The sequence below is a fragment of the Panulirus ornatus genome, chromosome 45 (assembly GCF_036320965.1).
Source record: "Panulirus ornatus isolate Po-2019 chromosome 45, ASM3632096v1, whole genome shotgun sequence".
Classification (NCBI taxonomy): Eukaryota; Metazoa; Arthropoda; class Malacostraca; order Decapoda; family Palinuridae; genus Panulirus; species Panulirus ornatus.
The window spans coordinates 958,086-985,293 of NC_092268.1; the positions used below are offsets into that span (position 1 = coordinate 958,086).

At 39.4% G+C, this 27,208-nt stretch overlaps 2 protein-coding genes across 10 annotated transcripts in view; one reads left to right on the plus strand and one right to left on the minus strand.

Annotated features, from left to right (window-relative positions):
* The window catches only part of LOC139762968 (negative elongation factor D-like), a 395,386-nt gene that overhangs the window by 304,227 nt on the left and 63,951 nt on the right, over positions 1-27,208 (minus strand). The gene's annotated exons all lie outside the window — the stretch shown is intronic.
* The window catches only part of LOC139762966 (uncharacterized), a 167,883-nt gene that overhangs the window by 6,120 nt on the left and 134,555 nt on the right, over positions 1-27,208 (plus strand). Inside the window, exon 1 of one of the 4 annotated variants that reach the window (XR_011715873.1) lies at positions 4,164-4,178. The exons of 1 other annotated variant lie outside the window; for it this stretch is intronic. The gene's annotated coding sequence lies outside the window, so the exon portion shown is untranslated. Of the gene's footprint in view, positions 1-4,163; positions 4,179-11,684; positions 11,701-27,208 lie in introns of those variants that run through there. 2 more of the 4 variants (XR_011715877.1, XR_011715881.1) reach the window with 2 other exon arrangements.

Sequence of the window (27,208 nt, forward strand, 5' to 3'; positions counted from 1 at the left end):
CAATGTATAAATCCCATTGTCGTCTGTAAGATGCCTTATTAATGTATAAGATCCCATTGTCAGTCTGTAAGATGCCTTTAGAATGTATAAGATCCCATTGTCAGTCTGTAAGATCCTTATTGAATGTAAGACCATTCATCTGTAAATGCCTTATTCAATGTATAAATCCATTTCAGTCTGTAAGATGCCTATTCAATGTATAAGATCCCATTGTCATCTGTAAGATCCTTATTGAATGTATAGATCCCATTGTCAGTCTGTAAGCATTCACGTAAACTTATAATGTAAGATCTTCATGTAACTAATTAATCTTCATCGAATGCCTTAATGTTAGATCCTTGTCGTCTAGCCTTAGTATCCATTCAGTCTTGACTATATAATCCCTGCAGTCGTAAATCTGAATAATCATGTCTCTAGATCCTATATTAAGATCCTGTCAGTCATCCTATATAAGTCCCATTCATCTTAAGATCTTATTGAATTATAAGATCCATTGCATCTGTATCTTTAATAGATCCTGTCGTCTTAGATGCTATATTAAGCATGCTCGAGAGCTAAATAATCTGTCCGTATCCTTATATTAATCCTGTCTCAAGATGCTATAATAAGCATTGAGCTGTAGATGCCTATATGTATATCCTGTGTGTAATGTTATAAGCATTCACTAATTTTAAATCATTGTTGAGATCTTATTATGTATAATCATGTCACTAAGAGTATATAATCTTCGTCTGTAAGTGCTATATATAATCCATGTCTCTAAATGCCTATATTTAAATCATTCTAATCTTATATAATCTTCTGTATCCTATTATTAATCCTGTCCATTGCACTTAACTAAATTTAAACATTGTGAGACTATATGTAAAATCATCCGAATCCTATTATATAATCTTGTCATCTAATCTTAGTATCATGTCACGAATTAATGTAGTCCATTGTCACTGAGAGCTTAATAGTCATGCATCCATTGTCAGTCTGTAAGATGCCTTATTGAATGTATAAGATCCCATTGTCAGTCTGTAAGATGCCTTATTGAATGTATAAGATCCCATTGTCAGTCTGTAAGATGCCTTATTGAATGTATAAGATCCCATTGTCAGTCTGTAAGATGCCTTATTGAATGTATAAGATCCCATTGTCAGTCTGTAAGATGCCTTATTGAATGTATAAGATCCCATTGTCAGTCTGTAAGATGCCTTATTGAATGTATAAGATCCCATTGTCAGTCTGTAAGATGCCTTATTGAATGTATAAGATCCCATTGTCAGTCTGTAAGATGCCTTATTGAATGTATAAGATCCCATTGTCAGTCTGTAAGATGCCTTATTCAATGTATAAGATCCCATTGTCAGTCTGTAAGATGCCTTATTCAATGTATAAGATCCCATTGTCAGTCTGTAAGATGCCTTATTCAATGTATAAGATCCCATTGTCAGTCTGTAAGATGCCTTATTCAATGTATAAGATCCCATTGTCAGTCTGTAAGATGCCTTATTCAATGTATAAGATCCCATTGTCAGTCTGTAAGATGCCTTATTCAATGTATAAGATCCCATTGTCAGTCTGTAAGATGCCTTATTCAATGTATAAGATCCCATTGTCAGTCTGTAAGATGCCTTATTCAATGTATAAGATCCCATTGTCAGTCTGTAAGATGCCTTATTGAATGTATAAGATCCCATTGTCAGTCTGTAAGATGCCTTATTCAATGTATAAGATCCCATTGTCAGTCTGTAAGATGCCTTATTCAATGTATAAGATCCCATTGTCAGTCTGTAAGATGCCTTATTGAATGTATAAGATCCCATTGTCAGTCTGTAAGATGCCTTATTGAATGTATAAGATCCCATTGTCAGTCTGTAAGATGCCTTATTGAATGTATAAGATCCCATTGTCAGTCTGTAAGATGCCTTATTGAATGTATAAGATCCCATTGTCAGTCTGTAAGATGCCTTATTGAATGTATAAGATCCCATTGTCAGTCTGTAAGATGCCTTATTGAATGTATAAGATCCCATTGTCAGTCTGTAAGATGCCTTATTGAATGTATAAGATCCCATTGTCAGTCTGTAAGATGCCTTATTGAATGTATAAGATCCCATTGTCAGTCTGTAAGATGCCTTATTGAATGTATAAGATCCCATTGTCAGTCTGTAAGATGCCTTATTGAATGTATAAGATCCCATTGTCAGTCTGTAAGATGCCTTATTGAATGTATAAGATCCCATTGTCAGTCTGTAAGATGCCTTATTGAATGTATAAGATCCCATTGTCAGTCTGTAAGATGCCTTATTGAATGTATAAGATCCCATTGTCAGTCTGTAAGATGCCTTATTGAATGTATAAGATCCCATTGTCAGTCTGTAAGATGCCTTATTGAATGTATAAGATCCCATTGTCAGTCTGTAAGATGCCTTATTGAATGTATAAGATCCCATTGTCAGTCTGTAAGATGCCTTATTGAATGTATAAGATCCCATTGTCAGTCTGTAAGATGCCTTATTGAATGTATAAGATCCCATTGTCAGTCTGTAAGATGCCTTATTGAATGTATAAGATCCCATTGTCAGTCTGTAAGATGCCTTATTGAATGTATAAGATCCCATTGTCAGTCTGTAAGATGCCTTATTGAATGTATAAGATCCCATTGTCAGTCTGTAAGATGCCTTATTCAATGTATAAGATCCCATTGTCAGTCTGTAAGATGCCTTATTGAATGTATAAGATCCCATTGTCAGTCTGTAAGATGCCTTATTCAATGTATAAGATCCCATTGTCAGTCTGTAAGATGCCTTATTGAATGTATAAGATCCCATTGTCAGTCTGTAAGATGCCTTATTCAATGTATAAGATCCCATTGTCAGTCTGTAAGATGCCTTATTCAATGTATAAGATCCCATTGTCAGTCTGTAAGATGCCTTATTCAATGTATAAGATCCCATTGTCAGTCTGTAAGATGCCTTATTGAATGTATAAGATCCCATTGTCAGTCTGTAAGATGCCTTATTGAATGTATAAGATCCCATTGTCAGTCTGTAAGATGCCTTATTGAATGTATAAGATCCCATTGTCAGTCTGTAAGATGCCTTATTGAATGTATAAGATCCCATTGTCAGTCTGTAAGATGCCTTATTGAATGTATAAGATCCCATTGTCAGTCTGTAAGATGCCTTATTGAATGTATAAGATCCCATTGTCAGTCTGTAAGATGCCTTATTGAATGTATAAGATCCCATTGTCAGTCTGTAAGATGCCTTATTGAATGTATAAGATCCCATTGTCAGTCTGTAAGATGCCTTATTGAATGTATAAGATCCCATTGTCAGTCTGTAAGATGCCTTATTGAATGTATAAGATCCCATTGTCAGTCTGTAAGATGCCTTATTCAATGTATAAGATCCCATTGTCAGTCTGTAAGATGCCTTATTCAATGTATAAGATCCCATTGTCAGTCTGTAAGATGCCTTATTGAATGTATAAGATCCCATTGTCAGTCTGTAAGATGCCTTATTGAATGTATAAGATCCCATTGTCAGTCTGTAAGATGCCTTATTGAATGTATAAGATCCCATTGTCAGTCTGTAAGATGCCTTATTGAATGTATAAGATCGCATTGTCAGTCTGTAAGATGCCTTACTGAATGTATAAGATCCCATTGTCAGTCTGTAAGATGCCTTATTGAATGTATAAGATCCCATTGTCAGTCTGTAAGATGCCTTATTGAATGTATAAGATCCCATTGTCAGTCTGTAAGATGCCTTATTGAATGTATAAGATCCCATTGTCAGGCTGTAAGATGCCTTATTCAATGTATCTCTTGCTTTTTGGCATCCCCATATTAGCATTAACGTAAGCTTTCCAAATGTTTCTTTCCCTTTTGATGCCTCTATGCCCCTGTAATTGCCTTTCACGGCGCCAAAGGGGATTTAAACTAAAACTCTAATTTTTCTTTATTTTTGGATGCCACCATCCAACTGTATTGGACTTTGGCACCCCCAAAGAGTCTTGTAAGTAAACTTTTAATTTGTCTCTTTCCATTCAGATGCCAGTATTCCCCTGTAAAGGCCTTTGAAGACGCCAAAGGGGATTTAGATTAATCCTTCAATTTTCCTCTAAATTTTTGGATGCCTCCACGCAATTCCCTTGCCCTTTGGCATCCCCAAAGTGGCATTAAGGTAAGATTTCCATATGTTTCTTTCCCTTTTGATGCCTCTACGCCCCTGTAATTGCCTTTGGCGGCTCCAAAGGGGATTTAAAGTAAACCGTTAATTTCTCTTTTTATTTTTGGATGCCACCATGCAACTGTATTGGACCTTGGCACCTCTAAACGGTCTTTTAAGTAAACTTTTAAGTTGTCTCTTTCCCTTCAGATGCCAGTATTCCCCTGTAAAGGCCTTTGAAGACGCCAAAGGGGATTTAGATTAATCCTTCAATTTTCCTCTGAATTTTTGGATGCCTTCACGCAATTCTCTTGCCCTTTGGCATCCCCAAAGTGGCATTAAAGTAAGCTTTCCAAGTGTTTGTTTCCCTTTTGATGCCTCTATGCCCCTGTAATTGCCTTTGGCGGCTCCAAAGGGGATTTAAACTTAACCGTTAATTTCTCTTTTAATTTTTGGAAGACATCATGCAACTGTATTGGACTTTGGCACCCCTAAATGGTCTTTTAAGGAAACTTTTAATTTGTCTCTTTCACTTTAGATGCCACTATTCCCCTGTAAAGGCCTTTGAAGACGCCAAAGGGGATTTAGATTAATCCTTCAATTTTCCTCTAAATTTTTGGATGCCTCACCGCAATTCTCTTGCCCTTTAGCTTCCCCAAAGTGGCATTAAAGTAAGCTTTCCAAATATTTCTTTCCCTTTTGATGCCTCTATGCCCCTGTAATTGCCTTTGGTGGCTCCAAAGGGGATTTAAAGTAAACCGTTAATTTGTCTTTTTATTTTGAAGATGACATCATGCAACTGTATTGGACTTTGGCACCTCTAAACGGTCTTTTTAGTAAACTTTTGATTTGTCTCTTTCCTTTCAGATGTCAGTATTCCCCTCTAAAGGCCTTTGAAGACGCCAAAGGGGATTTAGATTAATCCTTCAATTTTCCTCTAAATTTTTGGATGCCTCCACGCAATTCTCTTGCCCTTTGGCATCCCCAAAGTGGCATTAAAGTAAGCTTTCCAAATGTTTCTTTCCCTTTTGATGCCTCTATTCCCCTCTAATTACCTTTGGCGGCTCCAAAGGGGATTTAAAGTAAACCGTTAATTTTTTCGTTTTATTTTTGGATGCCACCATGCAACTGTATAGGACCTTGGCACCCCTAAACGGTCTTTTAAGTAAACTTTTAAATTGTCTCTTTCCCTTCAGATGCCAGTATTCCGCTGTAAAGGCCTTTGAAGACGCCAAAGGGGATTTAGATTAATCCTTCAATTTTCCTCTAAATTTTAGGATGCCTCACCGCAATTCTCTTGCCCTTTGGCATCCCCAAAGTGGCATTAAAGTAAGCTTTCCAAATGTTTCTTTCCCTTTTGATGCCTCTCTGCCCCTGTAATTGCCTTTGGCGGCTCGAAAGGGGATTTAAACTTTACCGTTAATTTCTCTTTTTATTTTTGGAAGACATCATGCAACTGTATTGGACTTTGTCACCACTAAACGGTCTTTTAAGGAAACTTTTAATTTGTCTCTTTCTCTTTAGATGCCATTATTTCCCTGTAAAGGCCTTTGAAGACGCCAAAGGGGATTTAGATTAATCCTTCAATTTTCCTCTAAATTTTTGGATGCCTCACCGCAATTCTCTTGCCCTTTAGCTTCCCCAAAGTGGCATTAAAGTAAGCTTTCCAAATGTTTCTTTCCCATTTGTTGCCTCTATGCCCCTGTCATTGCCTTTGGCGGCTCCAAAGGGGAATTAAAGTAAACCGTTAATTTGTCTTTTTATTTTTAGATGACATCATGCAACTGTGTTGGACTTTGGCACCTCTAAACGGTCTTTTAAGTAAACTTTTGATTTGTCTCTTTCCCTTCAGATACCAGTATTCCCCTGTAAAGGCCTTTGAAGACGCCAAAGGGGATTTAGATTAATCCTTCAATTTTCCTTTAAATTTTTGGATGCCTCACCGCAATTCTCTTGCCCTTTGGCATCCCCAAAGTGGCATTAAAGTAAGCTTTCCAAATGTTTCTTTCCCTTTTGATGCCTCTATTCCCCTGCAATTGCCTTTGGCGGCTCCAAAGGGGATTTAAAGTAAACCGTTAATTTCTCTTTTTATTTTTGGATGACATCATGCCACTGTATTGGACTTTGGCACCTCTAAACGGTCTTTTAATTAAATTTTTAATTTGCCTCTTTCCTTTCAGATGCCAGTATTCCCCTGTAAAGGCCTTTGAAGACGCCAAAGGGGATTTAGATTAATCCTTCAATTTTCTTCTAAATTTCTGGATGCCTCACCGGAATTCTCTTGCTCTTTGGCATCCCCAAAGTGGCATTAAAGTAAGCTTTCCAAATGTTTCTTTCCCTTTTGATGCCTCTATGCCCCTCTAATTACCTTTGGCGGCGCCAAAGGGGATTTAAACTAAACCTTTGATTTGTCTTTTTATTTTTGGATGCCACCATGCATCTGTATTGGTCTTTAGCACCCCTAAACGGTCTTTTAAGTAAACTTTTAAATTGTCTCTTTCCCTTCAGATGCCAGTATTCCCCTGTAAAGGCCTTTGAAGACGCCAAAGGGGATTTAGGTTAATCCTTCAATTTTCCTCTAAAGTTTTGGATGCCTCCACGCAATTCTCTTGCCCTTTGGCGTCCCCAAAGTGGCATTAAAGTAAGCTTTCCAAATGTTTCTTTCCCTTTTGATGCCTGTATGCCCCTGTAATTGCCTTTGGCGGCGCCAAAGGGGATTCAAAGTAAACCATTAATTTCTCTTTTTATTTTTGCATGCCACCATGCAACTGTGTTGGACCTTGGCACCCCTAAACAGTCTTTTAAGTAAAATTTTAAATTGTGTCTTTTCCTTCAGTTGCCAGTATTCCGCTGTAAAGGCCTTTGAAGACGCCAAAGGGGATTTAGATTAATCCTTCAATTTTCCTCTAAATTTTAGGATGCCTCACCGCAATTCTCTTGCTCTTTGGCATCCCCAAAGTGGCATTAAAGTAAGCTTTCCAAATGTTTCTTTCCCTTTTGATGCCTCTATACCCCTGTAATTGCCTTTGGCGGCTTCAAAGGGGATTTAAAGTAAACCGTTAATTTCTCTTTTTATTTTTGGATGACATCATGCAACTGTATTGGACTTTGGCACCCCAAACCGTATTTTAAGTAAACTTTTGATTTGTCTCTTTCCCTTCAGATGCCAGTAATCCCCTGTAAAGGCCTTTCAAGACGCCAAAGGGGATTTAGATTAATCCTTCAATTTTCCTCTAAAATTTTGGATGCCTCCACGCAATTCTCTTGCCCTTTGGCATCCCCAAAGTGGCATTAAAGTAAGCTTTCCAAGTGTTTCTTTCCCTTTTGATGCCTCTATGCCCCTGTAATTGCCTTTGGCGGCGCCAAAGGGGATTTAAAGTAAACCGTTAATTTGTCTTTTTATTTTTGGATGCCCCCATGCAACTATATTGTACCTTGGCACCCCTAAACGGTCTTTTATGTAAACTTTTAAAGTATCTCTTTCCCTTCAGATGCCAGTATTCCCCTGTAAAGGCCTTTCAAGACGCCAAAGGGCATTTAGATTAATCCTTCAATTTTCCTCTAAATTTTAGGATGCCTCACCGCAATTCTCTTACCCTTTGGCATCCCCAAAGTGGCATTAAAGTAAGCTTTCCAAAGGTTTCTTTCCCTTTTGATGCCTCTATGCCCCTGTACTTGCCTTTGGTGGCTCCAAAGGGGATTTAAACTTAACCGTTAATTTCTCTTTTTATTTTTGGAAGACATCATGCAACTGTATTGGACTTTGGCACCCCTAAACGGTCTTTTAACGAAACTTTTAATTTGTCTGTTTCCCTTTAGATGCCACTATTCCCCTGTAAAGGCCTTTGAAGACGCCAAAGGGGATTTAGATTAATCCTTCAATTTTCCTCTAAATTTTTGGATGCTTCACCGCAATTCTCTTACCCTTTAGCTTCCCCAAAGTGGCATTAAAGTAAGCTTTCCAAATGTTTCTTTCCCTTTTGATGCCTCTATGCCCCTGTAATTGCCTTTAGCGGCTCCAAAGGGGATTTAAAGTAAACCGTTAATTTGTCTTTTTATTTTTAGATGACATCATGCAAGTGTATTGGACTTTGGCACCTCTAAACGGTCTTTTATGTAAACTTTTGATTTGACTCTTTTCCTTCAGATGCCAGTATTCCCCTGTAAAGGCCTTTGAAGACGCCAAAGGGCATTTAGATTAATCCTTCAATTTTCCTCTAAATTTTTGGATGCCTCACCGCAATTCTCTTGCCCTTTGGCATCCCCAAAGTGGCATTAAAGTAAGCTTTCCAAATGTTTCTTTCCATTTTGATGCCTCTATTCCCCTACAATTACCTTTGGCGGCTCCAAAGGGGATTTAAAGTAAACCGTTAATTTCTCTTTTTATTTTTGGATGACATCATGCAACTGTATTGGACTTTGGCACCCCTAAACGGTCTTTTAAGTAAATTTTTGATTTGTCTCTTTCCTTTCAGATGCCACTATTCCCCTGTAAAGGAGTTTGAAGACGCCAAAGGGGATTTAGATTAATCCTTCAATTATCATCTAAATTTCTGGATGCCTCACCGCAATTCTCTTGCTCTTTGGCATCCCCAAAGTGGCATTAAAGTAAGCTTTCCAAATGTTTCTTTCCCTCTTGATGCCTCTATGCCCCTGTAATTGCCTTTGGCGGCTCCAAAGGGGATTTAAACTTAACCGTTAATTTCTCTTCTTATTTTTGGAAGACATCATGCAACTGTATTGGACTTTGGCACCCCTAAACGGTCTTTTAAGTAAATTTTTGATTTGTCTCTTTCCTTTCAGATGCCAATATTCCCCTGTAAAGGCCTTTCAAGACGCCAAAGGGGATTTAGATTAATCCTTCAATTTTCCTCTAAATTTTAGGATGCCTCACCGCAATTCTCTTGCTCTTTGGCATCCCCAAAGTGGCATTAAAGTAAGCTTTCCAAATGTTTCTTTCCCTTTTGATGCCTCTATGCCCCTCTAATTACCTTTGGAGGTGCCAAAGGGGATTTAAACTAAACCTTTGATTTGTGTTTTTATTTTTGGATGGCACCATGCAACTGTATTGGTCTTTGGCACACCTAAACGGTCTTTTAAGTAAACTTTTAAATTGTGTCTTTCCCTTCAGATGCCAGTATTCCCCTGTAAAGGCCTTTGAAGAAGCCAAAGGGGATTTAGATTAATCCTTCAATTTTCCTCTAAATTTTTGGATGCCTCCACGCAATTCTCTTACCCTTTGGCATCCCCAAAGTGGCATTAAAGTAAGCATTCTAAATGTTTCTTTCCCTTTTGATGCCTCTATGCCCCTGTAATTGCCTTTGGCGGCGCCAAAGGGGATTCAAAGTAAACCGTAATATGTCTTTTTAATTTTGAATGACATCATGCATGTGTATTGGACTTTGGCACCCCTAAAGGGTCTTTTAAGTAAACTTTTGATTTGTCTCTTTCCCTTCAGATGCCACTATTCCCCTGTAAAGGCCTTTCAAGACGCCAAAGGGGATTTAGATTAATCCTTCAATTTTCCTCTAAACGTTTAGATGCCTCCACGCAATTCTCTTACCCTTTGGCATCCCCAAAGTGGCATTAAAGTAAGCATTCTAAATGTTTCTTTCCCTTTCGATGCCTCTATGCCCCTGTAATTGCCTTTAGCGGCGCCAAAGGGGAATTAAAGTAAACCGTTAATATGTCTTTTTATTTTTGAATGACATCATGCAAGTGTATTGGACTTTGGCAACCCTAAACGGTCTTTTAAGTAAACTTTTGATTTGTCTCTTTCCCTTCAGATGCCAGTATTCCCCTGTAAAGGCTTTTGAAGACGCCAAAGGGGATTTAGATTAATCCTTCAATTTTCCTCTAAATTTTTGGATGCCTTACCGCAATTTTCTTACCCTTTGGCATCCCCAAAGTGGCATTAAAATAAGCTTTCTCAAAGTTTCTTTCCCTTTTGGTGCCTCTATGCCCCTGTAATTGCCTTTGGCGGCTCCAAAGGGGATTTAAAGTAAACCGTTAATATGTCTTGTTATTTTTGGATGACATCATGCAAGTGTATTGGACTTTGGCACCCCTAAACGGTCTTTTAAGTAAACTTTTGATTTGTATCCTACCCTTCAGATGCCAGTATTCCCCTGTAAAGGCCTTTGAAGACGCCAAAGGTGATTTAGATTAATCTTTCAATTTTCCTCTAAAATGTTGGATGCCTCCAAGCAATTCTCTTGCCCTTTGGCATCCCCAAAGTGGCATTAAAGTAAGCTTTCCAAATGTTTCTTTCCCTTTTGATGCCTCTATGCCCCTGTAATTGCCTTTGGCGGCGCCAAAGGGGATTTAAAGTAAGCCGTTAATTTGTCTTTTTATTTTTGGATGCCACCATGCAACTGTGTTGGACCTTGGCACCCCTAAACGGTCTTTTAAGTAAACTTTTAAATTGTCTCTTTCCCTTCAGATGCCAGTATTCCCCTGTAAAGGCCTTTGAAGACGCCAAAGGGGATGTAGATTAATCCTTCAATTTTCCTCTAAATTTTCTTGCCCTTTGGCATCCCCAAAGTGGTATTAAAGTAAGATTTCCAAATGTTTCTTTCCCTTTTGAAGCCTCTATGCCCTTGTAATTGCCTTTGGCGGCTTCAAAGGGGATTTAAAGTAAACCGTTAATTTCTCTTTTTATTTTTGGATGACATCATGCAACTGTATTGGACTTTGGCACCCCTAAACGGTCTTTTAAGTAAACTTTTAAATTGTCTCTTTCCCTTCAGATGCCAGTATTCCCCTGTAAAGGCCTTTGAAGACGCCAAAGGGGATTTATATTAATCCTTCAATTTTCCTCTAAATTTTAGGATGCCTCACCGGAATTCTCTTGCCCTTTGGCATCCCCAAAGTGGCATTGAAGTAAGCTTTCCAAATGTTTCTATCCCTTTTGATGCCTCTATGCCCCTGTAATTGCCTTTGGCGGCTTCGAAGTGGATTTAAAGTAAACCGTTAATTTCTCTTTTTAGTTTTGGATGACATCATGCAACTGTATTGGACTTTGGCACCCCTAAACCGTCTTTTAAGGAAACTTTTAATTTGTCTCTTTCGCTTTAGATGCCACCGTTCCCCTGTAAAGGCCTTTGAAGACGCCAAAGGGGATTTAGACTAATCCTTCAATTTTCCTCTAAATTTCTGGATGCCTCACCGCAATTCACTTGTCCTTTAGCTTCCCAAAGTGGCATTAAAGTAAGCTTTCCAAATGTTTCTTTCCCTTTTGATGCCTCTATGCCCCTGTAATTGCCTTTGGCGGCTCCACAGGGGATTTAAAGTAAACCGTTAATTTGTCTTTTTATTTTTAGATAACATCATGCAGCTGTATTGGACTTCGGCACCTCTAAACGGTCTTTTAAGTAAACTTTTGATTTGTCTCTTTCCTTTCAGATGCCAGTATTCCCCTGTAAAGGACTTTGAAGACGCCAAAGGGGATTTAGATTAATCCTTCAATTTTCCTCTAAATTTCTGGATGCCTCACCGCAATTCTCTTGCTCTTTGGCATCCCCAAAGTGGCATTAAAGTAATCTTTCCAAATGTTTCTTTCCCTTTTGATGCCTCTATGCCCCTCTAATTACCTTTGGCGGCGCCAAAGGGGATTTAAACTAAACCTTTGATTTGTGTTTTTATTTTTGGATGCCACCATGCAACTGTATTGGTCTTTGGCACCCCTAAACGGTCTTTTAAGTAAACTTTTAAATTTGTCTCTTTCCCTTCAGATGCCAGTATTCCCCTGTAAAGGCCTTTGAAAACGCCAAAGGGGATTTAGATTAATCCTTCAATTTTCCTCTAAATTTTTGGATGCCTCCACGCAATTCTCTTGCCCTTTGGCATCCCCAAAGTGGCAATAAAGTAAGCTTTCCAAATGTTTCTTTCCCTTTTGATGCGTCTCTGCCCCTGTAATTGCCTTTGGCGGCGCCAAAGGTGATTTAAAGTAAACCGTTAATTTGTCTTTTTATTTTTGGATGCCAATATGCAACTGTATTGTACCTTGGAACCCCTAAACGGTCTTTTAAGTAAACTTTTAAATTGTCTCTTTCCCTTCAGATGCCAGTATTCCCCTGTAAAGGCCTTTGAAGACGCCAAAGGGCGTTTAGATTAATCCTTCAATTTTCCTCTAAATTTTAGGATGCCTCACCGCAATTCTCTTGCCCTTTGGCATCCCCAAAGTGGCATTAAAGTAAGCTTTCCAAATGTTTCTTTCCCTTTTGATGCCTCTATGCCCCTGTAATTGCCTTTGGCGGCTCCAAAGGGGATTTAAAGTAAACCGTTAATATGTCTTGTTATTTTTGGATGACATCATGCAAGTGTATTGAACTTTGGCACCCCTAAACGGTCTTTTAAGTAAACTTTTGATTTTTCTCTTTCCCTTCAGATGCCAGTATTCCCCTGTAAAGGCCTTTGAAGACGCCAAAAGGGATTTAGATTAATCCTTCAATTATCCTCTTAAAATTTTGGATGCCTCCACGCAATTCTCTTGCCCTTTGGCATCCCCAAAGTGGCATTAAAGTAAGCTTTCAAAATGTTTCTTTCCCTTTTGATGCCTCTATGCCCCTGTTATTGCCTTTGGCGGCGCCAAAGGGGATTTAAAGTAAACCGTTAATTTGTCTTTTTATTTTTGGATGCCACCATGCAACTGTGTTTGACCTTGGCACCCCTAAATGGTCTTTTAAGTAAACTTTTAAATTGTGTCTTTCCCTTCAGATGCCAGTATTCCACTGTAAAGGCCTTTGAAAACGCCAAAGGGGATTTATATTAATCCTTCAATTTTCCTCTAAATTTTAGGATGCTTCACCGCAATTCTCTTGCCCTTTGGCATCCCCAAAGTGGCATTAAAGTAAGCTTTCCAAATGTTTCTATCCCTTTTGATGCCTCTATGCTCCTGTAATATCCTTTGGCGGCTTCAAAGGGGATTTAAAGTAAACCGTTAATTTCTCTTTTTATTTTTGGAAGACATCATGCAACTGTATTGGACTTTGGCACCCCTAAACCGTCTTTTAAGTAAACTTTTGATTTGTCTCTTTCCCTTCAGATGCCAGTATTCCCCTGTAAAGGCCTTTGAAGACGCCAAAGGGGATTTAGATTAATCCTTCAATTATCCTCTTAAATTTTGGATGCCTCCACGCAATTATCTTGCCCTTTGGCATCCCCAAAGTGGCATTAAAGTAAGCTTTCCAAATGTTTCTCTCCCTTTTGATGCCTCTATGCCCCTGTTATTGCCTTTGGCGGCGCCAAAGGGGATTTAAAGTAAACCGTTAATTTGTCTTTTTATTTTTGGATGCCACCATGCAACTGTATTGGACCTTGGCACCCCTAAAAGGTGTTTTAAGTAAACTTTTAAATTGTCTCTTTCCCTTCAGATGCCATTATTCCCCTGTAAAGGCCTTTGAAGACGCCAAAGGGAATTTAGATTAATCCTTCAATTTTCCTCTAAATTTTAGGATGCCTCACCGCAATTCTCTTGCCCTTTGGCATCCCCAAAGTGGCATTAAAGTAAGCTTTCTAAATGTTTCTTTCCCTTTTGATGACTCTATGCCCCTATAATTGCCTTTGGCGGCTCGAAAGGGGATTTAAACTTAACCGTTAATTTCTCTTTTTATTTTTGGAAGACATCATGCAACTGTATTGGACTTTGGCACCCCTAAACGGTCTTTTAAGGAAACTTTTAATTTGTCTCTTTCCCTTTAGATGCCACCATTCCCCTGTAAAGGCCTTTGAAGACGCCAAAGGAGATTTAGAGTAATCCTTCAATTTTCGTGTAAATTTTTGGATGCCTCACCGCTATTCTCTTGCCCTTTAGCTTCCCCAAAGTGGCATTAAAGTAAGCTTTCCAAATGTTTCTTTCCCTTTTGATGCCTCTATGCCCCTGTAATTGCCTTTGGCGGCTCCAAAAGGGATTTAAAGTAAACCGTTAATTTGTCTTTTTAGTTTTAGATAACATCATGTAGCTGTATTGGACTTTGGCACCTCTAAACGGTCTTTTAAGTAAACTTTTGATTTGTCTCTTTCCCTTCAGATGCCAGTATTCCCCTGTAAAGGCCTTTGAAGACGCCAAAGGGGATTTAGATTAATCCTTCAATTTTTCTCTAAATTTTGGATGCCTCCACGCAATTCTCTTGCCCTTTGGCATCCCTAAAGTGGCATTAAAGTAAGCTTTCCAAATGTTTCTTTCCCTTTTGATGCCTCTATGCCCCTGTAATTGCCTTTGGCGGCGCGAAAGGGGATTTAAAGTAAACCGTTAATTTGTCTTTTTATTTTTGGATGCCACCATGCAACTGTATTGGACCTTGGCACCCCTAAACGGTCTTTTAAGTAAACTTTTAAATTGTCTCTTTCCCTTTAGATGCTAGTATTCCGCTGTAAAGGCCTTTGAAGACGCCAAAGGGGATTTAGATTAACCCTTCAATTTTCCTCTAAATTTTAGGATGCCTCACCGCAATTCTCTTGCCCTTTGGCATCCCCAAAGTGCCATTAAAGTAAGCTTTCCAAATGTTTCTTTCCCTTTTGATGCCTCTATGCCCCTGTAATTGCCTTTGGCGGTTCCAAAGGGGATTTCAACTTAACCGTTAATTTCTCTTTTTATTTTTGGAAGACATCATGCAACTGTATTGGACTTTGGCACCTCTAAACGGTCTTTTAAGGAAACTTTTTATTTGTCTCTTTCCCTTTAGATGCCACCATTCCCCTGTAAAGGCCTTTGAAGACGCCAAAGGGGATTTAGATTAATCCTTCAATTTTCCTCTAAATTTTTGGATGCCTCACCGCAATTCTCTTGCCATTTAGCTTCCCCAAAGTGGCATTAAAGTAAGCTTTCCAAATGTTTCTTTCCCTTTTGATGCCTCTATGCCCCTGTAATTGCCTTTGCCGTTTCCAAAGGGGATTTAAAGTAAACCGTTAATTTGTCTTTTTATTTTTAGATGACATCATGCAACTGTATTGGACTTTGGCACCTCTAAACGGTCTTTTAAGTAAACTTTTGATTTGTCTCTTTCCCTTCAGATGCCAGTATTCCCCTGTAAAGGCCTTTGAAGACGCCAAAGGGGATTTAGATTAATCCTTCAATTTTCCTCTAAATTCTAGGATGCCTCACCGCAATTCTCTTGCCCTTTGGCATCCCCAAAGTGGCATTAAAGTAAGCTTTCCAAATGTTTCTTTCCCTTTTGATGCCTCTATGCCCCTGTAATTGCCTTTGGCGGCTCAAAGGGGATTTAAACTAAACCGTTAATTTCTCTTTTTATTTTTGGATGACATCATGCAACTGTATTGGACTTTGGCACCCCTAAACGGTCTTTTAAGTAAACTTTTAATTGTCTCTTTCCCTTCAGATGCCAGTATTCCCCTGTAAAGGCCTTTGAAGACGCCAAAGGGATTTAGATTAATCCTTCAATTTTCCTCTAAATTTTTGGATGCCTCACCGCAATTCTCTTGCCCTTTGGCATCCCCAAAGTGGCATTAAAGTAAGCTTTCCAAATGTTTCTTTCCCTTTTGATGCCTCTATGCCCCTGTAATTGCCTTTGGCGGCGCCAAAGGGGATTTAAAGTAAACCGTTAATATGTCTTTTTATTTTTGGATGACATCATGCAACTGTATTGGACTTTGGCACCCCTAAACGGTCTTTTAAGTAAACTTTTGATTTGTCTCTTTCCCTTCAGATGCCAGTATTCCCCTGTAAAGGCCTTTGAAGACGCCAAAGGGGATTTAGATTAATCCTTCAATTTTCCTCTAAATTTTGGATGCCTCACCGCAATTCTCTTGCCCTTTGGCATCCCCAAAGTGGCATTAAAGTAAGCTTTCCAAATGTTTCTTTCCCTTTTGATGCCTCTATGCCCCTGTAATTGCCTTTGGCGGCTCCAAAGGGGATTTAAAGTAAACCGTTAATTTGTCTTTTTATTTTTGGATGACATCATGCAACTGTATTGGACTTTGGCACCCCTAAACGGTCTTTTAAGTAAACTTTTAATTTGTCTCTTTCCCTTCAGATGCCAGTATTCCCCTGTAAAGGCCTTTGAAGACGCCAAAGGGGATTTAGATTAATCCTTCAATTTTCCTCTAAATTTTAGGATGCCTCACCGCAATTCTCTTGCCCTTTGGCATCCCCAAAGTGGCATTAAAGTAAGCTTTCCAAATGTTTCTTTCCCTTTTGATGCCTCTATGCCCCTGTAATTGCCTTTGGCGGCTCCAAAGGGGATTTAAAGTAAACCGTTAATTTCTCTTTTTATTTTTGATGACATCATGCAACTGTATTGGACTTTGGCACCCCTAAACGGTCTTTTAAGTAAACTTTTTATTTGTCTCTTTCCCTTCAGATGCCAGTATTCCCCTGTAAAGGCCTTTGAAGACGCCAAAGGGGATTTAGATTAATCCTTCAATTTTCCTCTAAATTTTTGGATGCCTCCACGCAATTCTCTTACCCTTTGGCATCCCCAAAGTGGCATTAAAGTAAGCTTTCTAAATGTTTCTTTCCCTTTTGATGCCTCTATGCCCCTGTAATTGCCTTTGGCGGCGCCAAAGGGGATTTAAAGTAAACCGTTAATTTGTCTTTTTATTTTTGATGACATCATGCAACTGTATTGGACTTTGGCACCCCTAAACGGTCTTTTAAGTAAACTTTTGATTTGTCTCTTTCCCTTCAGATGCCAGTATTCCCCTGTAAAGGCCTTTGAAGACGCCAAAGGGGATTTAGATTAATCCTTCAATTTTCCTCTAAATTTTAGGATGCCTCACCGCAATTCTCTTGCCCTTTGGCATCCCCAAAGTGGCATTAAAGTAAGCTTTCCAAATGTTTCTTTCCCTTTTGATGCCTCTATGCCCCTGTAATTGCCTTTGGCGGCTCCAAAGGGGATTTAAACTTAACCGTTAATTTCTCTTTTTATTTTTGGAAGACATCATGCAACTGTATTGGACTTTGGCACCCCTAAACGGTCTTTTAAGTAAACTTTTAATTTGTCTCTTTCCCTTCAGATGCCAGTATTCCCTGTAAAGGCCTTTGAAGACGCCAAAGGGGCATTTAGATTAATCCTTCAATTTTCCTCTAAATTTTTGGATGCCTCACCGCAATTCTCTTGCCCTTTGGCATCCCCAAAGTGGCATTAAAGTAAGCTTTCCAAATGTTTCTTTCCCTTTTGATGCCTCTATGCCCCTGTAATTGCCTTTGGCGGCTCCAAAGGGGATTTAAAGTAAACCGTTAATTTCTCTTTTTATTTTTGGATGACATCATGCAACTGTATTGGACTTTGGCACCTCTAAACGGTCTTTTAAGTAAACTTTTGATTTGTCTCTTTCCCTTCAGATGCCAGTATTCCCCTGTAAAGGCCTTTGAAGACGCCAAAGGGGATTTAGATTAATCCTTCAATTTTCCTCTAAATTTTTGGATGCCTCACCGCAATTCTCTTGCCCTTTGGCATCCCCAAAGTGGCATTAAAGTAAGCTTTCCAAATGTTTCTTTCCCTTTTGATGCCTCTATGCCCCTGTAATTGCGTTTGGCTTCTCCAAAGGGGATTTAAAGTAAACCGTTAATATGTCTTGTTATTTTTGGATGACATCATGCAACTGTATTGGACTTTGGCACCCCTAAACGGTCTTTTAAGTAAACTTTTGATTTGTCTCTTTCCCTTCAGATGCCAGTATTCCCCTGTAAAGGCCTTTGAAGACGCCAAAGGGGATTTAGATTAATCCTTCAATTATCCTCTTAAGATTTTGGATGCCTCCACGCAATTCTTTTGCCCTTTGGCATCCCCAAAGTGGCATTAAAGTAAGCTTTCCAAATGTTTCTTTCCCTTTTGATGCCTCTATGCCCCTGTTATTGCCTTTGGCGGCGCCAAAGGGGATTTAAAGTAAACCGTTCATTTGCCTTTTTATTTTTGGATGCCACCATGCAACTGTGTTGGACCTTGGCACCCCTAAACGGTCTTTTAAGTAAACTTTTGAATTGTCTCTTTCCCTTCAGATGCCAGTATTCCCCTGTAAAGGCCTTTGAAGACGCCAAAGGTGATTTAGATTAATCCTTCAATTTTCCTCTAAAATTTAGGATGCCTCACCGCAATTCTCTTGCCCTTTGGCATCCCCAAAGTGGCATTAAAGTAAGCTTTCCAAATGGTTCTATACCTTTTGATGCCTCTATGCCCCTGTGATTGCCTTTGGCGGCTTCAAAGGGGATTTAAAATAAACGGTTAATTTCTCTTTTTATTTTTGCATGACATCATGCAACTGTATTGGACTTTGGCACCCCTAAACGGTCTTTTAAGTAAACTTTTTAATTGTGTCTTTCCCTTCAGATGCCAGTATTCCCCTGTAAAGGCCTTTGAAGACGCGAAAGGGGATTTAGATTAATCCTTCAATTTTTCTCTAAATTTTTGGATGCCTGCACGCAATTCTCTTACCCTTTGGCAACCCGAAAGTGGCATTAAAGTAAGCATTCTAAATGTTTCTTTCCGTTTTGATGCCTCTATGCCCCTGTAATTGCCTTTGGCGGCGCCAAAGGGGATTCAAAGAAAACCGCTAATATGTCTTTTTAATTATGAATGACCTCATGCAAGTGTATTGGACTTTGGCACCCCTAAACGGTCTTTTAAGTAAACTTTTGATTTGTCTCTTTCCCTTCAGATGCCACTATTCCCCTGTAAAGGCCTTTGAAGACGCCAAAGGGGATTTAGATTAATCCTTCAATTTTCCTCTAAATTTTTAGATGCCTCCACGCAATTCTCTTACCCTTTGGCATCCCCAAAGTGGCATTAAAGTAAGCATTCTAAATGTTTCTTTCCCTTTCGATGCCTCTATGCCCCTGTAATTGCCTTTGGCGGCGCCAAAGGGGATTTAAAGTAAACCGTTATTATGTGTTTTTATTTTTGAATGACATCATGTAAGTGTATTGGACTTTGGCACCCCTAAATGGTCTTTTAAGTAAACTTTTCATTTGTCTCCTTCCCTTCAGATGCCAGTATTCCCCTGTAAAGGCTTTTGAAGACGCCAAAGGGGATTTAGATTAATCCTTCAATTTTCCTCTAGATTTTTGGATGCCTCACCGCAATTTTCTTGCCCTTTGGCATCCCCAAAGTGGCATTAAAGTAAGCTTTCTAAATGTTTCTTTCCCTTTTGATGCCTCTATGCCCCTGTAATTTCCTTTGGCGGCTCCAAAGGGGATTTAAAGTAAACCGTTAATACGTCTTGTTATATTTGGATGACATCATGCAAGTGTATTGGACTTTGGCACCCCTAAACGGTCTTTTAAGTAAACTTTTGATTTGTCTCCTACCCTTCAGATGCCAGTATTCCCCTGTAAAGCCTTTGAAGACGCCAAAGGGGATTTAGATTAATCCTTGAATTTTCCTCTAAATTTTTGGATGTCTCCACGCAATTCTCTTGCCCTTTGGCATCCCCAAAGTGGCATTAAAGTAAGCTTTCCAAATGTTTCTTTCCCTTTTGATGCCTCTATGCCCCTGTAATTGCCTTTGGCGGCGCCAAAGGAGATTTAAAGTAAACCGTTAATTTGCCTTTTTATTTTTGGATGCCACCATGCAACTGTATTGTACCTTGGCCTTCCTAAACGGTCTTTTAAGTAAAGTTTTAAATTGTCTCTTTCCCTTCAGATGCCAGTATTCCCCTGTAAAGGCCTTTGAAGACTCCAAAGGGTATTTAGATTAATCCTTCAATTTTCCTCTAAATTTTAGGATGCCTCACCGCAATTCTCTTGCCCTTTGGCATCCCCAAAGTGGCATTAAAGTAAGCTTTCCAAATGTTTCTTTCCCTTTTGATGCCTCTATGCCCCTGTAATTGTCTTTGGCGGCTCCAAAGGGGATTTAAAGTAAACCGTTAATTTGTCTTTTTATTTTTGGATGACATCATGCAACTGTATTGGACTTTGGCACCCCTAAACGGTCTTTTAAGTAAACTTTTGATTTGTCTCTTCCCTTCAGATGCCAGTATTCCCCTGTAAAGGCCTTTGAAGACGCCAAAGGGATTTAGATTAATCCTTCAATTTTCCTCTAAGATTTTGGATGCCTCACGCAATTCTCTTGCCCTTTGGCATCCCCAAAGTGGCATTAAAGTAAGCTTTCCAAATGTTTCTTTCCCTTTTGATGCCTCTATGCCCCTGTAATTGCCTTTGGCGGCGCCAAAGGGGATTTAAAGTAAACCGTTAATTTGTCTTTTTATTTTTGGATGACATCATGCAACTGTATTGGACTTTGGCACCCCTAAACGGTCTTTTAAGTAAACTTTTGATTTGTCTCTTTCCCTTCAGATGCCAGTATTCCCCTGTAAAGGCCTTTGAAGACGCCAAAGGGGATTTAGATTAATCCTTCAATTTTCCTCTAAATTTTTGGATGCCTCACCGCAATTCTCTTGCCCTTTGGCATCCCCAAAGTGGCATTAAAGTAAGCTTTCCAAATGTTTCTTTCCCTTTTGATGCCTCTATGCCCCTGTAATTGCCTTTGGCGGCGCCAAAGGGGATTTAAAGTAAACCGTTAATTTGTCTTTTTATTTTTGGATGACATCATGCAACTGTATTGGACTTTGGCACCCCTAAACGGTCTTTTAAGTAAACTTTTGAATTGTCTCTTTCCCTTCAGATGCCAGTATTCCCCTGTAAAGGCCTTTGAAGACGCCAAAGGGGATTTAGATTAATCCTTCAATTTTCCTCTAAATTTTAGGATGCCTCACCGCAATTCTCTTGCCCTTTGGCATCCCCAAAGTGGCATTAAAGTAAGCTTTCCAAATGTTTCTATCCCTTTTGATGCCTCTATGCCCCTGTGATTGCCTTTGGCGGCTTCAAAGGGGATTTAAAATAAACCGTTAATTTCTCTTTTTTATTTTTGGAAGACATCATGCAACTGTATTGGACTTTGGCACCCCTAAACCGTCTTTTAAGTAAACTTTTGATTTGTCTCTTTCCCTTCAGATGCCAGTATTCCCCTGTAAAGGCCTTTGAAGACGCCAAAGGGGATTTAGATTAATCCTTCAATTTTCCTCTAAATTTTGGATGCCTCCACGCAATTCTCTTGCCCTTTGGCATCCCCAAAGTGGCATTAAAGTAAGCTTTCCAAATGTTTCTTTCCCTTTTGATGCCTCTATGCCCCTGTAATTGCCTTTGGCGGCGCCAAAGGGGATTTAAAGCAAACCGTTAATTTGTCTTTTTATTTTTGAATGCCACCATGCAACTGTATTGGACCTTGGCACCCCTAAACGGTCTTTTAAGTAAACTTTTAAATTGTCTCTTTCCCTTCAGATGCCAGTATTCCCCTGTAAAGGCCTTTGAAGACGCCAAAGGGGATTTAGATTAATCCTTCAATTTTCCTCTAAATTTTAGGATGCCTCACCGCAATTCTCTTGCCCTTTGGCATCCCCAAAGTGGCATTAAAGTAAGCTTTCCAAATGTTTCTTTCCCTTTTGATGCCTCTATGCCCCTATAATTTTCTTTCGCGGCTCCAAAGGGGATTTAAACTTAACCGTTAATTTCTCTTTTTATTTTTGGAAGACATCATGCAACTGTATTGGACTTTGGCACCCCTAAACGGTCTTTTAAGGAAACTTTTAATTTGTCTCTTTCCCTTTAGATGCCACTATTCCCCTGTAAAGGCCTTTGAAGACGCCAAAGGAGATTTAGACTAATCCTTCAATTTTCCTCTAAATTTTTGGATGCCTCACCGCAATTCTCTTGCCCTTTGGCATCCCCAAAGTGGCATTAAAGTAAGCTTTCCAAATGTTTCTTTCCCTTTTGATGCCTCTATGCCCCTGTAATTGCCTTTGGCGGCTCCAAAGGGGATTTAAAGTAAACCGTTAATTTGTCTTTTTATTTTTGATGACATCATGCAAGCTGTATTGGACTTTGGCACCCCTAAACGGTCTTTTAAGTAAACTTTTGATTTGTCTCTTTCCCTTCAGATGCCAGTATTCCCCTGTAAAGGCCTTTGAAGACGCCAAAGGGGATTTAGATTAATCCTTCAATTTTCCTCTAAATTTTGGATGCCTCACCGCAATTCTCTTGCCCTTTGGCATCCCCAAAGTGGCATTAAAGTAAGCTTTCCAAATGTTTCTTTCCCTTTTGATGCCTCTATGCCCCTCTAATTACCTTTGGCGGCGCCAAAGGGGATTTAAACTAAACCGTTAATTTGTCTTTTTATTTTTGGATGCCACCATGCAACTGTATTGGACTTTGGCACCCCTAAACGGTCTTTTAAGGAAACTTTTAATTTGTCTCTTTCCCTTTAGATGCCACCATTCCCCTGTAAAGGCCTTTGAAGACGCCAAAGGAGATTTAGACTAATCCTTCAATTTTCCTCTAAATTTTTGGATGCCTCACCGCAATTCTCTTGCCCTTTAGCTTCCCCAAAGTGGCATTAAAGTAAGCTTTCCAAATGTTTCTTTCCCTTTTGATGCCTCTATGCCCCTGTAATTGCCTTTGGCGACTCCAAAGGGGATTTAAAGTAAACCGTTAATTTGTCTTTTTATTTTTAGATAACATCATGCAGCTGTATTGGACTTTGGCACCTCTAAACGGTCTTATAAGTAAACTTTTGATTTGTCTCTTTCCTTTCAGATGCCAGTATTCCCCTGTAAAGGCCTTTGAAGACGTCAAAGGGGATTTAGATTAATCCTTCAATTTTCCTCTAAATTTCTGGATGCCTCACCGCAATTCTCTTGCTCTTTGGCATCCGCAAAGTGGCATTAAAGTAAGCTTTCCAAATGTTTCTTTCCCTTTTGATGCCTCTATGCCCCTCTAATTACCTTTGGCAACGCCAAAGGGGATTTAAACTAAACCTTTGATTTGTGTTTTTATTTTTGGATGCCACCATGCAACTGTATTGGTCTTTGGCACCCCTAAACGTTCTTTTAAGTGAACTTTTAAATTGTCTCTTTCCCTTCAGATGCCAGTATTCCCCTGTAAAGGCCTTTGAAGACGCCAAAGGGGATTTAGATTAATCCTTCAATTTTCCTCTAAATTTTTGGATGCCTCCACGCAATTCTCTTACCCTTTGGCATCCCCAAAGTGGCATTAAAGTAAGCTTTCCAAATGTTTCTTTCCCTTTTGATGCCTCTATGCCCCTGTAATTGCCTTTGGCGGCGCCAAAGGGGATTTAAAGTAAACCGTTAATATGTCTTTTTATTTTTGAATGACATCATGCAAGTGTATTGGACTTTGGCACCCCTAAACGGTCTTTTAAGTAAATTTTTGATTTGTCTCTTTCCTTTCAGATGCCAGTAATCCCCTGTAAAGTCCTTTGAAGAAGCCAAAGGGGATTTAGATTAATCCTTCAATTTTCCTCTAAATTTCTGGATACCTCCACGCAATTCTCTTGCTCTTTGGCATCCCCAAAGTGGCATTAAAGTAAGCTTTCCAAATGTTTCTTTCCCTTTTGATGCCTCTATGCACCTCTAATTACCTTTGGCGGATCCAAAGGGGATTTAAAATAAACCTTTGATTTGTCTTTTTAATTTTGGATGCCACCATGCAACTGTATTGGACTTTGGCACCCCTAAACGGTCTTTTAAGTAAACTTTTAAATTGTCTCTTTCCCTTCAGATGCCAGTATTCCCCTGTAAAGGCCTTTGAAGACGCCAAAGGGGATTTAGATGAATCCTTCAATTTTCCTCTAAAATTTTGGATGCCTCCACGCAATTCTCTTGCCCTTTGGCATCCCCAAAGTGGCATTAAAGTAAGCTTTCCAAATGTTTCTTTCCCTTTTGATGCCTCTATGCCCCTGTAATTGCCTTTGGCGGCGCCAAAGGGGATTTAAAGTAAACCGTTAATTTGTCTTTTTATTTTTGGATGCCACCATGCAACTGTATTGGACCTTGGCACCCCTAAACGGTCTTTTAAGTAAACTTTTAAATTGTCTCTTTCCCTTTAGATGCCAGTATTCCGCTGTAAAGGCCTTTGAAGACGCCAAAGGGGATTTAGATTAATCCTTCAATTTTCCTCTAAATTTTAGGATGCCTCACCGCAATTCTCTTGCCCTTTGGCATCCCCAAAGTGGCATTAAAGTAAGCTTTCCAAATGTTTCTTTCCCTTTTGATGCCTCTATGCCCCTGTAATTGCCTTTGGCGGCTCCAAAGGGGATTTAAACTTAACCGTTAATTTGTCTTTTTATTTTTGGAAGACATCATGCAACTGTATTGGACTTTGGCACCTCTAAACGGTCTTTTAAGGAAACTTTTAATTTGTCTCTTTCCCTTTAGATGCCCTTATTCCCCTGTAAAGGCTTTTGAAGACGCCAAAGGGGATTTAGATTAATCCTTCAATTTTCCTCTAAATTTTTGGATGCCTCACCGCAATTCTCTTGCCCTTTAGCATCCCCAAAGTGGCATTAAAGTAAGCTTTCCAAATGTTTCTTTCCCTTTTGATGCCTCTATGCCCCTGTAATTGCCTTTGGCGGCTCCAAAGGGGATTTAAAGTAAACCGTTAATTTGTCTTTTTATTTTTGGATGCCACCATGCAACTGTATTGGACTTTGGCACCCCTAAACGGTCTTTTAAGTAAACTTTTAATTGTCTCTTTCCCTTCAGATGCCAGTATTCCCCTGTAAAGGCCTTTGAAGACGCCAAAGGGGATTTAGATTAATCCTTCAATTTTCCTCTAAATTTTTGGATGCCTCCACGCAATTCTCTTGCCCTTTGGCATCCCCAAAGTGGCATTAAAGTAAGCTTTCCAAATGTTTCTTTCCCTTTTGATGCCTCTATGCCCCTGTAATTGCCTTTGGCGGCGCCAAAGGGGATTCAAAGTAAACCGTTAATTTGTCTTTTTAATTTTGGATGACATCATGCAACTGTATTGGACTTTGGCACCCCTAAACCGTCTTTTAAGTAAACTTTTAATTTGTCTCTTTCCCTTCAGATGCCAGTATTCCCCTGTAAAGGCCTTTGAAGACGCCAAAGGGGATTTAGATTAATCCTTCAATTTTCCTCTAAATTTTTGGATGCCTCCACGCAATTCTCTTGCCCTTTGGCATCCCCAAAGTGGCATTAAAGTAAGCTTTCAAAATGTTTCTTTCCCTTTTGATGCCTCTATGCCCCTGTAATTGCCTTTGGCGGCTCCAAAGGGGATTTAAAGTAAACCGTTAATTTGTCTTTTTATTTTTGAATGACATCATGCAACTGTATTGGACTTTGGCACCCCTAAACGGTCTTTTAAGTAAACTTTTAATTTGTCTCTTTCCCTTCAGATGCCAGTATTCCCCTGTAAAGGCCTTTGAAGACGCCAAAGGGGATTTAGATTAATCCTTCAATTTTCCTCTAAATTTTTGGATGCCTCACCGCAATTCTCTTGCCCTTTGGCATCCCCAAAGTGGCATTAAAGTAAGCTTTCCAAATGTTTCTTTCCCTTTTGATGCCTCTATGCCCCTGTAATTGCCTTTGGCGGCTCCAAAGGGGATTTAAAGTAAACCGTTAATTTGTCTTTTTATTTTTGGATGACATCATGCAACTGTATTGGACTTTGGCACCCCTAAACGGTCTTTTAAGTAAACTTTTGATTTGTCTCTTTCCCTTCAGATGCCAGTATTCCCCTGTAAAGGCCTTTGAAGACGCCAAAGGGGATTTAGATTAATCCTTCAATTTTCCTCTAAATTTTTGGATGCCTCCACGCAATTCTCTTGCCCTTTGGCATCCCCAAAGTGGCATTAAAGTAAGCTTTCCAAATGTTTCTTTCCCTTTTGATGCCTCTATGCCCCTGTAATTGCCTTTGGCGGCTCCAAAGGGGATTTAAAGTAAACCGTTAATTTGTCTTTTTATTTTTGGATGACACCATGCAACTGTATTGGACTTTGGCACCCCTAAACGGTCTTTTAAGTAAACTTTTAATTTGTCTCTTTCCCTTCAGATGCCATTATTCCCCTGTAAAGGCCTTTGAAGACGCCAAAGGGGATTTAGATTAATCCTTCAATTTTCCTCTAAATTTTTGGATGCCTCACCGCAATTCTCTTGCCCTTTGGCATCCCCAAAGTGGCATTAAAGTAAGCTTTCCAAATGTTTCTTTCCCTTTTGATGCCTCTATGCCCCTGTAATTGCCTTTGGCGGCTCCAAAGGGGATTTAAAGTAAACCGTTAATTTGTCTTTTTATTTTTGGATGACATCATGCAACTGTATTGGACTTTGGCACCCCTAAACGGTCTTTTAAGTAAACTTTTAATTTGTCTCTTTCCCTTCAGATGCCAGTATTCCCCTGTAAAGGCCTTTGAAGACGCCAAAGGGGATTTAGATTAATCCTTCAATTTTCCTCTAAATTTTTGGATGCCTCACCGCAATTCTCTTGCCCTTTGGCATCCCCAAAGTGGCATTAAAGTAAGCTTTCCAAATGTTTCTTTCCCTTTTGATGCCTCTATGCCCCTGTAATTGCCTTTGGCGGCTCCAAAGGGGATTTAAAGTAAACCGTTAATTTGTCTTTTTATTTTTGGATGACATCATGCAACTGTATTGGACTTTGGCACCCCTAAACGGTCTTTTAAGTAAACTTTTAATTTGTCTCTTTCCCTTCAGATGCCAGTATTCCCCTGTAAAGGCCTTTGAAGACGCCAAAGGGGATTTAGATTAATCCTTCAATTTTCCTCTAAATTTTTGGATGCCTCACCGCAATTCTCTTGCCCTTTGGCATCCCCAAAGTGGCATTAAAGTAAGCTTTCCAAATGTTTCTTTCCCTTTTGATGCCTCTATGCCCCTGTAATTGCCTTTGGCGGCTCCAAAGGGGATTTAAAGTAAACCGTTAATTTGTCTTTTTATTTTTGGATGCCATCATGCAACTGTATTGGACTTTGGCACCCCTAAACGGTCTTTTAAGTAAACTTTTAATTGTCTCTTTCCCTTCAGATGCCAGTATTCCCCTGTAAAGGCCTTTGAAGACGCCAAAGGGGATTTAGATTAATCCTTCAATTTTCCTCTAAATTTTGGATGCCTCACCGCAATTCTCTTGCCCTTTGGCATCCCCAAAGTGGCATTAAAGTAAGCTTTCCAAATGTTTCTTTCCCTTTTGATGCCTCTATGCCCCTGTAATTGCCTTTGGCGGCTCCAAAGGGGATTTAAAGTAAACCGTTAATTTGTCTTTT